Genomic DNA, 17,106 nt, shown 5'->3' on the forward strand with positions numbered 1-17,106 from the left:
AATTAATTTCCCTGAAAGTTGTTTAAGTGCCTTTCAGGACTTCTGGCCGGAAAGCAATTACTGAGAAGGTTCGTGCAAGAAATGGATTAGCTGGTCCTGAAACAGCTTTGTTGTGTTCTTCTGAGGACACTGTCCAGACTGCTTTTGAAAAGAAAGATGCTATAGATTCAGCATAGCGCTACAATCCAATAGGTACTGGCGAAGAGGCATTTTAAGCCCACCATGAGTGGGTAAGGAGATAGACCCATCCTCAGCACACCTCCAAAACTCACCCAAGAGGCCATTCTTGTGGTAGAGTCAGAGTCAGTGGGAAGCATGCATTTCAGCTAGCAACCCAAACCAGGTATACTGGATTTTCCCGTGTATAAGACTAGGTTATTTTATTAAAATATTATGCTATTGTTATATTGTCAGCGGTGTTTTTGCAGGTGATTGGTGGGTGCTGCAAGGTCCGTGGGCTATTGGCTACTGCAGCAATTGAGCAGGCGATTGGTGCTTGCTTTTGGCAAGCGTGCAGACGATTGGTGGCGTTGCCGATATATGTGTAATTGGCTGTGTTGTTCCTGCGGGTGAGCGATTTTCACCCCCCCCCAAAAAAGCTCAGCAACTTTGGACAATCTCCCCCCATTTTCTCTATTTTGAGTCGCAAAAAGAGGGGGCGTCTTATACATGGGGGCGTCTTATACACGGAAAAGTACGGTAATTGCAAATCTCTTACCTACATACAGTTGCATCTGCCTGTGTAACAATTAAAAACAGAGGACTAAATTTTACAGGAGGCAGGAGCAACAGTCCCAGCAGCAGGGCTTATTGTCGGGGAGGTTGTTTTGTTTAGCAAATCCTGAAAAAAAGAGATCTACTAAGCTTGGCTGCATCTCAACACACATTCTCAAATTAAACCAAACACACACACACGCTTGAGATAGCAGGTTTTGCATTGGGTGTGATGCAAGCCTGCGAAATGTCAGCAGCTTGAATCTTAAGGCTTACCCAAGTGTAGCTTCTTGCATTCTCCAGAGGAAATACATGCCAGAATTCTACCGCCGATACTGTCAGCCAGCACCTTACGTACAAATGAACAATTCGCATTTGGGCGAGTGTGATCTCAAAGGGATGAGACCAGTGGTTCCCATGATTACTGTGTGTGCCCACGACGGCTATAGGAAAAGAACTTGGAATGCCTGCCTTGTGTTGGCTTCACGCCAGCGGCAGGCTGATGATGCATATTTGTTGTGAAGTGTGGGGTTTAGCTTTTGGCACACCACCATAAACACTCGAAAAGAGATGCTCGTGGCAACATGCCCAAAGCTGGCAGATGCACATGACCAGCTCACCAAGGCCTGGGAACCAACAAAGGCAGGCTTTGTCTGCAGCTACCACATGCTCAGATTTACAGTGAGTATCACCAGACTTTGGGGTAGGGCTGTGTGTATATCGCAGCTCTGTACAAGTGCAGAAAATCTGCAGAGGGCAGCATGGGGTGCAGAATCTTGACAAGCTCAGCTTCATTTTATTCGTTTAAAGAATGCACGTGCCTTGCCCTTCTGGATGGAAATCATAACACCTGTTTAAGCTTCAGAAGTCAAAGGTGGTAGCTAGTGGCCAGAGCAGGGCTTTTGGTGCAGCAAATCTCCTTTTTCTTCCTCATGGCTAGCAAAACCAGAATGTCTTCCACAAACAGTATACAGACGCAGTACAGACGAAATTGTGCAAAATGAAAAATGTGCAAATTTGTAGTGATTTACAGAATCAATACAGGCCTTTTGGCATCTCGTGAGATGGTTTTTTTTAAAAAAAATTGTGCAAATCATGCTCAACTCCTGCCTTAGTCTTAGGTTTTAAAAGTTTTCTTGTAGATAATTCATCTTCCCTCAACCACACGCTGCATCTCAAATCTACTGTAATTCCAGGCTGTGTGTCACTTTCAAAGGCAAGAAGAATGTCAACCAGGCATCATTAGCGAGGGTCAAATTTACCATGATGTATAAAGTGTTGCCTTGTACTAAACTATTCTTCTGCTTCATTCTTCTGCCTTTACTATGCATTATGTTTTAAATTTCTGATGAAACCCCATCTGTGATCCCTTTTAGTGAGGAAGAATAGGTAAGAAATAAATATTGCACATTTCTCCTGATTTTATTGCTTTTATCTTTTTGTAAACTTCTTGAGATGTTTTACAATTAAGGGGCATTGGTGTATAATTTGTATGAATTAACATAAGGAAATAAAATATTGAATAAATAAATAATAGATCTTTGGCCCTCCAGATATGGAAATGTGGAAATGACTGCTTCAAAAGGCTGGACTGCATTGCAATGCAGACTCACGATTGGCAGCTTTGCGCCAGGCAGCGAATCACAATGCAGGCTTCAGAGTCCTGGCCCACATTGTGATGTGGACTCAAGCTCAGAGCAGGAGACACTAAGGGAACAAACATGACACCAAACACTTGCAGGCAGAACCTGGGCACAAAAGCACTTGCTGATTCCTACTGTAGCTACTGGTGATCAAAGGCATACTGCCTTTGGCTATTTCCAACAGTTTCCGTAGCTGAATGTTTCAAGTCCAACTTTCCATGTGTATATTGGCAGCTATGAAAATGTAGCTTATGGGCCACTGCAAGATGTTCCACTACATGGTCTCCATGTCTACTGAGACTTCAGTGATACCCACCAAGAAGTCACAAGTGAGCCCTGCAACAAAATGTTGCAATATGAAGTGATCCTACTTAGGATTTCGCCCAGACATACCCCTTTCCGGGATATTTAAATCTATTTCTTTTCCCACACACCCCAGTTTTCACCTCCAGTTAGTCAACATTCTGTGTCCCCTAAGCTCTTAGGGTCCCTTCCCCCAAATACTTTACCATGCAACCTCGGCTTTCAAACGCAATCCATTCCGGAAGACCGTTCAGCTTCCAGAAATGTTCATAAACCGAAAACGGAAGCCTCAATACAATAGTGAAACTCAAAACGGAAGCCACGTGGCACATTCGGCTTCCAGAAATCGTTCGGAAATTGAAACATTTACTTCCGTGTTTTCAGCATTCGAAAGCCGAAATGCTCATCAACGGAGATGTTCGACAGCCAAGGTTCCACTGTATTCTGTAATTCTGCTAACCTTTGTGTTCTCCCAAAGCTTGCTGATACCTCCCTCTTGTGTGTATATGGGTGCCATTTGGCTAAATAAGGATCCACACTCAGAGAAGGAGGGTGGTTTTGATGCATAGGATTAAAACGTCTTCCATGGGTTGCTTACCCAAGATTTGTGTTTCCTTTTGGGAATGAGGCACAGCAGAGACTGTGATGTCTTCACGATCTATGGTTTATTTACACATATCTACAACCTGAGCCTATGATGGAGAGGTTCACAGTATCACACCCCCAAAAGGACCTGCTTCCCTCAAAGCCACAGCCTTGGATTCCAGCAGAAATCAGGCCTGATGCTCTCTTTCGGCCCCCCTCCCTTCCAGGTTGCAGCTTCTAGCTCACATAACTCTCAACTCCAGCCTTCTGTCTTTCTAATTAACAGATAGCTGAGGGAGGGAGGCCTATCCATTTTCCCTCTGGAACAGAGCCACTCCCTTTGTTCCCTTAACTATCCATGCTTAGTGGGCCATTATCAGGCTGGCCTGGCTATTCCAGCAATTGAATCCACGCTGGATCCAGGAACCAGAAGTGGAGCTTAGGCATACAGCCTATTTCCACTCATCTCATAACATTATGTCTGCCGGAGAAGTTCCGAGCTACCTGATTAGTAGTCTACAGGCAGCAAAAGACGTGCTGAGAGATAGCTCTCTATGTTCTACACAGAGATATTTGTGATAGGAATGCCGTCAAATATATTCCTCTTTAAAAAGAAGAAGAAGAAGAAGTCAGACAAGCTTTCTTCAGTTTGCTACATAACAGAGAGCTTGTAATTCCTGAGGCAACCACGGCCTGTACGGAAGAATGCAAAGAGTTCAGATGTGTGAGCTCTCTGGCCAACAATCTGGAGTAAGCAATCTCCTCCCTTCTCAGTCTGGAGATCTTTCCTCTCAAAGTGTCTTTCCTGTTGAAAAAGGACCATCCAGACCATGTTTCTCACATCATCACGTTTAACATATTTGCCCCTGCAAGACTACCCTTATTATTCTATCATTGTTTCATTATGAATTGGCTTTTATGTAAATTGACGTCAGTTTACACTCATAAAAGAAAAGAAAAAGCCCAGCTAAAAATAGGGTTGACAACAATACAGAAGACCACAGAGCTAAATATAGGTTTAGAAATGAACGCACCCGGCATTTTTATCTGGCTGGAAATGCTTGTCAAAACAAGGATGTCTTCAATTGTTTCTGGAAAGTACAAATGATGGATGCCCAACATAACTCAACAGAGATGCTGTTCCACAAAACAGGGGCAGCTACACTGAAAGCCACACTGCCTCAAGTTGTTGTGGAACAGGGAAAGTTCTGCAGAATGCTGGGTATAAAAGGGGTACAGTGGTCTCTCAGGTGACCTGATTTCAGGCTGTACATGCTCGTACTATGCCAAAACCTTGAACTTGGCCCAGAAGCAGATTGGCAGCCAGTGTGAATGATGGTTTGCCCCACAAGCAGCCAAACCACCGGCACTCTGCAATAGCTAAAGCCCAGGGAGGCAATGCCCCTGTAACTTCCAGAAATTGAAGATCTACATCCATATAACAGTGCTATATGCTACCTTTCTCTCACGAGCAAAGCAGGGCTTTCTATAAAAGCAATTTACTTTCATTTTCTATTTATTAAATTTGTATACTTCCCTTCACCCAAAGATCCCAGGGTGGTTCACAACAGAAAAATGCAAAATGAGAAAGCAAGATTATCATTATCGTTTCTTAAATTTGTATACTGCCCTATACCCGCAGGTCTAAAGATAAAATCACAATGTAAAAGACACAAAATGCATAATAAAAACAAAAAGAAGTGCAACTGAATACAGTTATACCTCAGGTTACAGATGTTTCAGGTTGCGTTTTTTTGGGTTGCGGACCGTCGAAACCCGGAACTACCGGAACAGGTTACTTCCAGGTTTCGGCGGTTGGGCATGCGCAGAAGCACTAAATCGCGCTTTGCGCATGCGCAGAAGAGCCGAATCGCAACCCACGCAGGAGTGCCTCTGCGGTTTGCGAACGCTGCAGGTTGCGAACGTGCATCCCGCACGGATCACGTTTGCAACCCGAGCGTCCACTGTAACCCCTCCCAACATATTTTAAAAGGGCATTCAACCCCCCCCCCCAAATAATAGCCAACCGTTATCAGATATTCGGGGGGGGGGGGAGGGGGAGGAAGCAGCCACCTCCCAAATACATTTTTCATCCAGCGCAGAAAGCAATATTTTGCATTTTGGTTTCTAACCACCCCAGGGATTGTTCCTTAGATTGATTACTACTCCATTATTTGCACATATGGGTCTGCCCAGAAGCAACATCTTGGGTTGGTTAGGCAATGAGAATAATGATGGAGCTCTTTGCTTATTCGAGAGATGATCAAAAACTCTGGCAGCCTTGCATTTCCCCACCCCCCGCCCCTTCCCAAGTAATTATAATCTCCAGCCTTTTGCCGCATATTGTTTTTAGCATGGCGTGCAAGATCTCAGCTGCACACAGGGCAAATCAGAAACTGTAATGAGATAGCGCATCAGACTTTTCAATATAAATGTGTCGGCTCTCGCCGTAAAGCACTATCGGAATGAAGAAAATTACCTTGTCTCTCCAGGGAGGGCCCCAGAAGACAGAATAAATATATGGCGTGCATTTGTGAAAAGTCATATACACATTTAAGGATATCACATGAACCTGAGTAGTATTTCCCCCCAGAGGAGGAACATCTGCAAGCTTCCTTGTTATTGTTGACAATGAGGCCTCGTGAACAAACCATCCAGTCTCACAATCTTTACGATGCTATGGAAAATCAGGTATATGCATAGCATTTGTTGCTGTTGCACCGAGCAGCCATTCAGCAGCATAAAATTGGTGAGTGTGTGCAATGAACTATGGCCATTAAACAGAAATAAATTATTTTGGGTAAGACCAGAGCTTGACATTATAGTGTATACTTGCCCCAAAATGGAAAGAAGCAGAAGTCCCAGCAAAGGAAGAATGGATAAAAAAAAAAAAAAAATTGGAATATGCAGAAATGGCGAAACTTACCAGAAGAATAAGAAATCAAGATAACAAACTTTTTATAAAAGAATGGAAATGGTTTATTGAATATTTACAGATAAATTGTAAACAGATAAAAACGTTGGCAGGATTATTGTAATTACCTGCAGTTTCATAAGCATATATATTTAAAGAAGATGAATAAATGAGCAAATTGGCTTAATTTGGATATGCGGAAGGTATTAAAAATAAATTTAAGGAACCGCAAAAAGAGGGGGAAGAAAGTCAAGTTTTGAAATGTCAAAATGATTGTAAAATTAGTGAAATGTATAAAATTAGTGAAATGTATAAACTTTAAAAGTATAAATAAAAATTATTTAAAAAAACAGATTTCACACAGCGCCCGTGACAACAACAACAAAGACATTACAGTGGTACCTCGAGTTACAAACACCTCAGGTTACAAACGCTTCAGGTTACAAACTCTGCTAACCTGGAAGAGTTACCTCGAGTTGAGAACTTTGCCCCAGGATGAGAACGGAAATCGTGTGTCGGCAGTGCAGCGGCAGCAAGAGGCCCCATTAGTGAAAGCACGCCTCTAGGTAAGAACAGTTTCAGGTTAAGAACGGACCTCCGGAACGAATTAAGTTCTTAACCCGAGGTACCACTGTATAGTGTATGCTGGGGTGAGGAACTTTCTTCAGGTCAAGGGTATTATTCCATTCTGGGCTAACATCAAAGGGTCACACGCCCATACCCTTCAAGCGTTCCGATTTTCTGGAACATTCCTGGAATCACAGAATCCATCCCAGCTTCTGATTTGATCCTGGAATGTCCCTTTATCCCCCCCCCCCCCTCTCCAGCACCGCCACTGAGATCAGGGAGGAGGAAGAACAGTGTTGGAAACTCAGATATATTAGCTAGGCGCCAGGGCTTAAACCAGAGCTACAGTCGCCAAAAAGGAATGCCAAGTTGCCATTTTGGGGGCAGACGGCTCGAAAGTTGTGTTTTTCAATACGGCTTTATGGTTCCTCAAACTCATTCTGATTGTGCAGAAAAAATATAACAAATAGAATTCTACAGGATAGTGGTATTAGTGTATGAAATCAGTCCAGATCCAAGGATCCCCAGGCATGCACCTCCAGATGGTGGAGACATCAGGCACCATTTTGGTGCCCGACCATCTTCATTTGGTCGCAAGTGGCCGGTGGCCAGGCGCAAAACGCACCTGGCGAATTTCAAACACCAAGGATGAGCCGGCGCTTGTAGCTGGTGCTGGCACTTCGGTGGTGCCATACTCTCTAACAAGCCAGCTGACTACCGTGAGAGCGCAGCAACAAAAGATGCAGAGATGGAGAGACTGGTTGCACACAGGAGCAGTCTCTGATTGCTTGGAAAAAACATGGGAGAGGAGGAGACTTAGGAGGGACCTTCAGCCCTTGCAACTGCCTCACTGGGGCTAAGACCTAATGGGAAGAGTTAGAATCATTTAATCTAAAGAGCCAGAAGTTATCTAGTCCAACCCCCTGCAATGCTGGGCTCACTAGTGGTTTTTTGCATTGCTGACCTACACCTGACTCTTGACAGGTATATACATACTGCGCCCATACACAAATGACACATGCAGCACACAAACACAGCCACACAGGCACACAGCACAGCACCCCCCTCATATATGCACAAACGCAGACACACAACCAGCATTTCTCCCCATATCCAGGCTGAGGAATTTTATCAGCAGATCTTAGCACAAAGCACCACAGACCTAAAATCAGATATAAAGATGGTAGAAATTATGCCTTTTAGACCTAAAGGCTTTATCTCCAATTATAATACTGTGGTGCTGAAATCGGAGATAAAAGTTCTATTTGTCTGCTCTTTAAAGTGAAGACCAAGGGACGTTATGTGTACATCAGGTGATAAAGCGTGATCTCTTTAAAAACACAGACAGAATGCTCTATATCCTGATCAGATCGGGAGACATGGTTGTGGGGGCTAACGGGTCAATTCCCATGTCTCAGTGGGCTGGATGTGGTCTATGACAACTTACACATGTTATGACATCACAGCACTGTGATGCTCTCAGTTGTCAATATGCAACATCAGCTGCAACTTGAGGGATATGGGTTAAATCCACCAAGTTGTGAAAGCACAATATGAGTAAGTTGCACTACGAATTTCAAAGTGGGAGAAGAAACATACTGCCACCATTCTGGGTGACAGCCATGCATAAATAATAATGTCCATGTCTGGCTTAAGGGTGAATATAGACAATATAGATTCATATAAAACAATAACTTTTCCCCTGCCCAAGCCTAATTGCAGCAGTCAGACCATGTTGGCAACCCATAATGTAACTGCTTCATAAGTTGGGATACACACACACACATTCTGCAAAGCAGTGAGGATGGTAACCATCATCTAATAGAATATTACAAATCACTGGCTTATCAAGTCATCACACACATACAGAATAGCAAGTTAAAAAGGTAAAGGACCCCTGACAATTAAGTCCAGTCGCAAACGACTCTGGGGTTGTGGTGCTTATCTCGTTTTACTGGCTGAGGGAGCCAACGTTTGTCTGCAGACAGTTTTTCCAGGTCATGTGGCCAACATGACTAAGCCGCTTCTGGCAAAACCAGAGCAGCACACGGAAACGCCGTTTACCTTCCCACCAGAGCGGTACCTATTTATCTACTTGCTCTCTGATGTGCTTTCAAACTGCTAGGTTGGCAGGAGCTGGGACAGAGCAATGGGAGCTCACACCGTTGCAGGGATTCAAACCGCCGACCTTCTGATCAGCAAGACCTAGGCTCAGTGGTTTAGACCACAGCGCCACCCGCGTCACTGCTAATGGCAAGTGACCACTTGGTAAACAGTTGCCTGTATCCTCCTTTGGAAAGCCAGCTATTTGTAATGCCTTGCCAAATTTTGGGGAAATTTTTACCATGCATCTTCATGCTATCATAACTCTGGGGAACCAGTGGAGCAATACTGTCCTCATCACATGACAGGGTGTTACAGGCAATCTGCCAGGTGAGCAAGTGTTTACATGCCCACTGTGATCCCAGCTGGTTAATACAAAGTTGCCTAGGCACTGAGATCTCTGCAAGAGGTCCTCCTCCTTCAGGCAACCCCACCACTTAATAGGTGTTCTGTGCCCTACACAAACTTCTACCAAAACTCATTTATCAAGTTTCTATCTACCTACCACCTTTATGATGCATGTTAATCCTTAAAAAGAAGCAGAATGCTGGATTTTCAGCATTCACCACAAACCATCTAGCCACAACTGCTCTGCATCTGTCTTAAGCAAGGTGGCAAACCAAAGTCTGCTATCACATGAACCTTGTAGGGTGAATGTGTTTTCATCATTACTTACTTGCACATTTGTTTTTCAGGGCCAACGTACACGATCATTTTATATGATAGAAGCTACATTTCACCCCATGATAAACAGCAACTATCAACTCATTGTTTTGCAAAAGCATTACCCTAAACGCATTACCACGGATTGCTCTTCTTTATCACATCCTGGCTGGCCTCCTTTTATTTTGGTAGCAAGCCGGCACGATAAAAAGAGAATGATCTATGATAGCAGATCCTCCATGATAACAACCTGACACAATCAAGCAATAAAATGATAGCCGCCGTTTATCATGCAGAAAGGGGGAAATGCCATCACATAAAACAGATTAGGAAAATGAGCACTCCATTCCCAGCTAACAAAGACAGAAATCTCAGTTCCAACTGTACTGCATAAGCTTATGTTATGCTTCCCCCACCACATCCCCTAGCCATGGCAGTGCATAAGCATCCATTCAGTGCTATTTTTCTAGAAAAAGAGGTGCCAAAAATTACAATGAACACCTCCTTTGTTCTCTTTGAATAGCAATGGTGCCCACCTGAGAGGCACAGGAACTGAGTTCCAGCTGAAATAAACTTCTGGATCTCTCTCATGTTCACACCTTCAGCAATAGACAACATCATTCAACAAAGTGTTGTTGTTGTTGTTGTTGTTGTTGTTGTTGTTGTTGTTGTTGTTGTTGTTGTTATACCACTCCCTTTATCTGAAGATCTCACGTCAGTTTACAAGAGAAAAATACTGGATAAAAACACAAAACCAAAACAAGGCAATAACCCCTTCTCCAATTAAAAGGGTTGCAGAACATTAAGTGTACAATATCATAGATTGTACAATAATGAAATATTATAGGCCTGGTTGAAGAGCAATGTTTTCACCTGGTGCCTAAAGCTGTATAATGAAGGCACCAGATGAACCTCTGTGGGGAGAGTATTTCATGAGTGGGAAGCCACCGCAAAAAAGGCCCATTGTCATGTTGTCACCCTTCGGACCTCTCAAGCACAAAGAAGGGCCTCAGAAGATGATTGCAGAGTAATGTAATATAATGATTGTCTAGTATAAGTAGACTGGAGTCATTGAGGAACCTCTCCCCGGCTCAATCTGGTCAGGAGGCGAGAAATGAGCATCAGAGATCATGCAACATATTGGTAGAATATTATCTTGGAAGATGTTTAGCAGGGCCAGTTCTGGGGTGACATCTAATACTTGCTTAGTCATTTTGCATATTTCTTGTATTATTGCTATCCAGAAGAGTTGGCTTTTGGGACATTCCCACTACATGTGAAGGTATGTGCCTGTGGAGGTGCATCCTCTCCAACATTTTCGTGAGGTTCCTGGGCATATTAGCATTGGTTTCCGTGGTGTTAGGTACCATCTGTAAGTGAGTTTCAGAGTGAGTTCTTTTCTTTTCACTGATAGGGAATTTAAGGGAGGTTTAGTACACATTCTGGTCCACTGAGTGGAGATCTTACCAGACTTTTTGGAGGTCTCCCTCTTACGAATCTTTTTTGTAAAAAAAGATCCCTAAAACCTTGGGGTTCGTCCCAAGTCTGGTACTACCTTTCCTCTTGAGTGTGGGTTCTACTGGCTTGACTACGCGATGACAGGCACTCTTCCTGAAGTTCAGAAACAGAATGCCGTGGTACCTTGGTTTATGAACTTAATCCATTCCAGAAGTCCGTTCTTTGCAATGCTTTGGTTAAAGCATTCTTAAACCAAGGCGCGCTTTCCCATAGCAGCAGGGAACTCAATTTACAAATGGAACACACTCAACAGGAAGCGGAACGTGTTCTACTTCCAAGGCAAAGTTCACAAACCAAAACACCTACTTCCGGTTTTGCAGCGTTCTTAATCCAAGTTGTTCATAAACTAAGCTGTTCTTAAACCAAGGTACCACTGTATATAATGTGAACAGCTTGCAACTCAAAGGTGTCTGTGTTCTAGTAGTGAACCTCTGGGGACTGGAAGTATTTCAGGATTCTGCATTTACTGTTCTCTAAACCAGTAGTTACTGAGCACCATTTGGCAAGAGAATACAAATAGATTTTTATGTTTTATTTTATTTAATATGAAACCTCCCATTATCGATCCCATTTCTTAATCTGGCAATTCCAAACTCTGTCTAGCCAGCACAATGCTACTGTGAAATAAGAGGTAGTTACCAGCATGATGGGGGGTGGGGTGGGTTACTGTTTAGGGGTATTTGTTGGAGTGGGGCATTGTTGCTGATAGTTATATTAGTTTTTTGTATCTTTATTTTTGATGATATCATGATTTATGTGGATATTGTTTCCATTTGGTTGTACACTTTTGATGTTTTATTTATCATTTATGACTACTTTTGCTATCTTTGCAATTATGTATTTTTTTCATGTCTCAAGCTGCATTGAGCATCTTTTTAACTATGGAAATGCTACCTACAAATTAAATTATGTATGTATGTTCAGGATTCCAGCTAACCAGCCATTGCCATTTCCAGGCCACTTTTTAGCTCACTTTCTTTCTTCCTTCTGATTCTAATGCTCCATTAATGAATCCAGTGCTCATTTTGTTGTGCTACTTTTTGTGCAGGGGTTTTGCTTTGTGGTCATTGACTGTGCAGCTCTATAATATTGTTGCACGTGTCAATCACCTGTAAAACAGAGAATCCTCTCTTTGCTTTAAATTGGACAGGGGGAAAACCCCAGCCGTGCTATCTTGGAAGTTTGGCTTCCTAGACTCCCAGCTGCCTTGCCCTGTCTGACCTGAGAATCATAGGAGACTCCCTAGCAGAATTTGATAAAACTTCAGAAGGATTATTGGGCATTGAATTTTCCGTCTTCACTAATAGGTTCTTTACCATTTCCCCAAGAGCCAGCTGCCACAAGACTGATGGTATGGCTTTTCCCACTTCTTTAAATAAATTTTTAAAATCAGTTTGTTTCATTATGTGCTCCTGTATTTTTGAGAATGCACGAGACACATTTCCCACCTACCTATTTCCCTGCTTAGAGAAGCAGTGGGCAGAGAGAGCAAGCGACCAGATGGCAAAACTGCTGGCAATCTCCATAGAGCACAAAGGCATTGAAGAAGGGAAATTCAATAAATTAGGCCTCTCCCCTCCCATATTATTGGTTCTTTTAATCAACTAGGCTCCCACTCATTGCATTAGGAAAGGGATCAGGTTTTGATAAGGGAGCACCTTGGAGGGAAGCATGTTAGAAAAGGCAACTCGAACGTGCTCAACCCGAAGCAACATTCAACTCGAGGTATGACTGTATTTGGGGAAAAAATATATGAACAAATTCCTATGCCCCACAAATAACCCAGAGATGCATTTTAAATAGAAGGACACATTCTACTCATGTAAAAACATGCTGATTCCTGGACCGTCCGTGGTCCGGATTGAGAAGGTAATTGGGCCGCATCCAGCCCCCGGGTCTTAGATTACCTACCCCTGTCCTATGGTGTTTGACCATTTTGGCATATTAGAGGTTGAGGGACTCCAACAGTCCCACAATTAGACCCAGCACTTTTATTCCCAGATTGCAGGCAGGGCTGAAAGTCTGTGCTACTTTCATTTCTGATTCCCGCTCATTTGTTCTGAGAAACGAATGGGCCCAAGGAAGGCGAGAGTATTTTTCCCTTCCTCCCTCTTGCAGTGAGACTCTGTTGCTGAGAAAATAGGTCATGTTTATTGCCTGCAAAGAGACACATCAAATTGTTTTACATCAGCTCCCTCGAAACAAGGAAGATCAACACATCTCTTAAGAAAATATGAGCCTTTCCAAAGCTCTAGCCAAGTTTTCCAAGCGACAGGACTCTGCCCTACTGCTCATATTGATGCTGCGATGCCTTTTAGATAAATGTGTATTTCGCTTTGTGGGAGTGGTGTCCCCCATTAGTGGAGCCTAGTCTACCTCAGTATTCTTCAGCCTTGGGTCTCTATATGTTGATGGACTACAACTCCCATCATCCTTTACCATTCACTAAGCTGGCTGTGGATGATGGGAGTTGTAGTCCAGCAAGGATGAATCCAGAACACTGGTCTACCCTGCAAATCTCAAGGATATATGGAGACCAGGAAGACATAAGGACAGCAGCTGTAGGTAAAATCAGGGGTGGGGAATCTCTACTTGCAGATACTGTTGCACTACAGCTCTCATTCTCTCTCGCCATTGGCAATGCTAGATGGAGCCAATGAGAGTTTGACTCCAACAGCATCTAGAGGGCCACAGCAAAGTATGGACTCCCAAGAGCGCAACATGCCAAGCCATTCCTCCACCACACAGCTCTGTCATCTAATGAATCCACATCCCAAACCAGCTCCCATTTCTATTGAAATTTTACAACTTCCTTATATGCCAGGAACTGAACAGGTAACAAGGCTTAGTGAGTTGGGAAAGTTAGTGGCAGGCTGGTGAAGAGTCACAGGTGTCTCCCACTCTTGTACACACAAGCTCCCCCCCCCCAAACGCCTTGTCTCCCAGAACCAGAAGAGGCATGAAAAGGGCAGATGAGAGATTGGCTATACACAGGCGCAGTCTCTGATTGTTGGAAGTAGCCCTGAGGAGGCGGGGACTTTCAGTCTCGGCAAGGAAGACCAATGGGAATGAGCTGCTTTGCTCATTTGGTCTGACACTGAACCCAGATCATGTTTTTGCTTGTAAAAAGTTATTCCCACCTTTGAATGTTCCTGTGTTAATGTTCCATGTTCCTGTGACAACAGGCCTGGAGGGATACACCCGCCCCCCCCCCCTAGCCTGAGGTCCCCCTGTGTGTTAAGACACAAAATAATATGTGGGAATAATGTCTCCCACTACAAGACAGGTGGAGTGTAAAAAGATTTATAGCTTTTTCTTATCCACATTTTTTGCCTCCTCAATCTTCACCTATAGAAACTTTAGTACAGTGGTACCTCGGGTTAAGTACTTAATTCGTTCTAGAGGTTCATTCTTAACCTGAAAGTGTTCTTAACCTGAAGCACCACTTTAGCTAATGGGGCCTCCCGCTGTGCCGCGCCGCCACCGCACGATTTCTGTTCTTATTCTGAAGCAAAGTTCTTAACCCAAGGTATTATTTCTGGGTTAGCGGAGTCTGTAACCTGAAGCGTATGTAACCTGAAGCATCTGTAACCTAAAGAACAGCCCTGTTTACGAACTATTTGGTTTAAGAACTCTGCAAAACTGGAAGTAGTGTCCCGGTTTGAGAACTTTACCTCGGTCTAAGAACGGAAGCCAAATGGTGGAAGGGCACCGGCAGCAGAAGGCCTCGTTAGGGAAAGCGCACCTCAGTTTAAGAATGGTTTCGGTTTAAGAACAGACTTCCGGAACAGATTAAGTTCGTAAACCAAGGTACCACTGTACTAACGGTTTTACCATCCACAATGCCACCACTACAACTGAAGCACTCCCATTTCACTCTCAGCTGACCCTCTCAATGATCCACAACGCTGAGCAAGAAATTGTTCAATTCCACACCCTTTGGCATTAGAGTGTTGGGCTAGGACCTGGCAGGCTAGGGTTCAAACCTCCACTCAGACATAAAGCTCACTGGGTGACCTTTGGGCCAGTCACTGTATCTCAGCCTAAACTACCTCATGGGGTTGTTGTGAGAATAAATTGGAGAGGAGAACCATGTACACCATGGTCCTCAGAGGAAAGGTTGGATATAAGCATAGTAATAACAACTACTAATAAAGTACTAATATAGCAGTATAAAGAATACACCAACACAACTATTTTAGTCTGAAACAACGTGAGTATTTACTCCACAGCTGGGGAAATAGTCACCGTTGGTATTTTGTACAGTCGGGACACGGGTGGCGCTGTGGGTTAAACCACAGAGCCTAGGACTTGCCGATCCAAAGGTCAGTGGTTCGAATCCCCGCGACAGGGTGAGCTCCCGTTGCTCGGTCCCTGCTCCTGCCAACCTAGCAGTTCAAAAGCACGTCAAAGTGCAAGTAGATAAATAGGTACCACTCCGGTGGGAAGGTAAACAGCATTTCCGTGCGCTGCTCTGATTCGCCAGAAGCAGCTTAGTCATCCTGGCCACATGACCCGGAAGCTGTACGCCAGCTCCCTCGGCTAATAAAGCGAGATGAGTGCCACAACCCCAGAGTCGGTCACAACTGGACCTAATGGTCAAGGGTCCCTTTACCTTTACCTCCATTTATGTAACCCTTAGGTTACGTAAAATTTGGGATGCGCATGCAGCAAACCCAGAAGTATTTTACTGGGTTTTGTCGCGTGTGCATGCACAGAAGTGGTCTGCGCACATGCAGAAGTGGTCCTCAGGTTGCAGAAACCTCAGGATCCAACCGGACCTCCAGAATGGATCCCTTCCACAACCGGAGGTACCACTGTAGTTTCCTCCAGTATTGCTTGGATTATCATGTGGTAACCAAATCTGGGAGCTGATTCACATCTCACTTTTTTCTTTCTTTCTTTCTTTCCCTCCACTGGACATACGGTTGTACCTCGGAAGTCGAATGGAATCCATTCCAGAAGTCCGTTCGAATTCCAAAACATTCGAAAACCAAGACGCAGCTTCCAATTGGTTGCAGGAAGCTTGTAGCCAATCAGAAGCTGTGTTGGATGTTTGGGTTCCAAAGAATGTTTGCAAACCGGACCACTCACTTCCAGGTTTGTGGCGTTTGGGAGCCAAAATGTTAGAGTCGCAAGGCGTTTGTCAACCAAGGTACGACTGTACTTCCTAAGCTGTTTAACTTCAAATGTGTGAACAGTCAGAGAGGTCAAACTTGTGTCTGCAAACACTTATATGAGATGTGCCCAAGACAGCCAGGATTGGCTTTCTGTCAAATTCTGTGACACACCCAAGTTTGCTATTAGATTATGTGAGTACAGGTCTTGAATTCAGCCAGTATTCAGCAGCGACTTCCAAAGCAAAATATTTGCCTACATGGCACCCTCCAGATGCTAGAAACTACAATTCCCATCGTCTGTGACCACTGGTTGTGCTGGCTAGCGCTGATGGGAGCTGGTCTACAACATCTGAAGGGCACCTCATTGGGTTAACCTGGTTTATTATTTATTACGTTTACATATATACCACCTTTTTCTGAAAGCAGTTCAAGGTGGTGTGCATGGTTCTCCACTCCACAATTTACTCACACAACAACTTAGGTTAGACTGAGAATAGTGACTGGCGCAAGGTCACCCAGTGAGCTTCATGGCTGAGTAAGGATTCTAACCCTGGTTTCCCAGGTCTTAGCCTAACACTCTAACCCAGGGATCGGCAACCTAAGGCCCATGGGCCACAAGCAGCCCACGGGGGTCATTTAACTGACCCACGAGCTGCCCCTGAACCGAGCCGCTCACTTAGTGAGTTCCCGCGCAGTGCGCTAAACCGGCGCAGTGCGGGGACTCGCTTGCGTGGCGCCAGAAATCACGTCTGCGCAGACGCAGATGTCGGAAATGCAATCCGGCCCATGAAGGGATCTTCGCTGGAGTGAACTGGCCCAGGCAAGGTAAACCTTGCTGACCCCAGCTCTAACCATTGCAGCACACTGGCTCTGAACCAACGTTCAGTCTCCAAGTCTGTTCTTTTACAGCTAGGAAACCATAACCAGAGTTGCAAGAGATTCGAGGGCAGAGGCCACACAACTCTGAAGCTAGCAT

At 44.2% G+C, this 17,106-nt stretch overlaps 1 protein-coding gene across 2 annotated transcripts in view; it reads right to left on the bottom strand.

Moving 5' to 3' along the window:
- PLPPR1 (phospholipid phosphatase related 1) overlaps positions 1 to 17,106 on the bottom strand; it is a 116,692-nt gene that overhangs the window by 98,051 nt on the left and 1,535 nt on the right. The window lies entirely within an intron of this gene.

Source organism: Podarcis muralis, chromosome 17, assembly GCF_964188315.1.
Source record: "Podarcis muralis chromosome 17, rPodMur119.hap1.1, whole genome shotgun sequence".
Taxonomy (NCBI): domain Eukaryota; kingdom Metazoa; phylum Chordata; class Lepidosauria; order Squamata; family Lacertidae; genus Podarcis; species Podarcis muralis.